The sequence below is a fragment of the Acyrthosiphon pisum genome, chromosome A2, assembly GCF_005508785.2.
Source record: "Acyrthosiphon pisum isolate AL4f chromosome A2, pea_aphid_22Mar2018_4r6ur, whole genome shotgun sequence".
Lineage (NCBI taxonomy): Eukaryota > Metazoa > Arthropoda > Insecta > Hemiptera > Aphididae > Acyrthosiphon > Acyrthosiphon pisum.
The window spans coordinates 24,935,345-24,936,607 of NC_042495.1; positions in this window are offsets into that span (position 1 = coordinate 24,935,345).

The following is a 1,263-nucleotide window of genomic DNA, read 5'->3' on the forward strand; positions in this document are numbered from 1 at the left end:
ATACACGATATTTTTATTAATAAGGAATGCAAACAAATTTTACTTTAAAATTGATTCTGAACTGGTATTATAATGGCCAACAATTTTGGTGGATTTCGATGATGGTACCAAACCTAATACTTCAAGTAGTTTTCATCCATCACGGCATACTCGCATACGCACTGATCCAGGTGTTTCTTTATCCATAAGACCCACAATGAGATTGGCCGCAATTTTTTTCCAAACGTCCGCATTCATACCAGCTATTTCTGAAGTAAGTAAGAGGAGAATAAAATATAACTAATACTAAAGGTTTGATATGGGGTTACTGGAAGGTAACTGGCAGTTTTATGTGGAATTAACATAAAAGTTAAGTACTCTTGGATGGTCTTTATATATATTATTTATTTTTTTGTAAACTAATGTACTTACTTTGACTATTTTGGCAAATAATTTCATCCTTGTATTTAATTACATCGTTATTAATTATTGAACCTTTTACCTTCGGTTTTCTTCCCATCTTGATCTAAGATCCATAGTATTTTATATGAAAATTAAATAAAATTTTGATTTATTTAATTCGATAATAACAATTTGCATTAATATTGGTGTAGAATAACTGTACAGTGCTTTATGAAAGTTATATCCCAAAGCATTTTAGTTAAAAGAATTATATATAATTATTTACATTTTACAAAATACAATATTGGTAACTGTTATGAAGAGCTATCACTATCGTCATATACGTAATTCATTTAACATAAAACACCCTCTATAATTTTTTATTTTATTTCCAAAATAATTTATATCTATATTACTCAAAGGTTCAATTTTTATATTATTTTCTTTAATCCAAAACCGTGTATAAATACCTTCAAATTTTTCAATATTATTTCTAAATGTTTTTATTTCAAATTTATTCATTTTTTTAATTTTTTTTTCAATATTTTTTTTTTTTTCTTCAGACCAGAACCTTCTGATCTAATTTTTTCCATCTCTTTATTATGTCGAATTGTTTCTTGTTCCAATTTTTTTTTATGTTTAGCATCAGTTATTGCAGTATAAACTGCACTTGCAGCTTCAATCACAGCAATAGCTATTGGTAAAAATCCACCTTTTTTAATTTGAACATGTTTAAGTTCTAATCTTGATCTGGTATTATTTTTTTTTAGCGTTTTTTAATTTTCTATATTTGTTCTGGCTCAAGAATAAATTTATGTTTTCCACTATCAATTTGATTATTTTCAATTAGAATTGATACATCTTTATTATTTTTATGAGCTT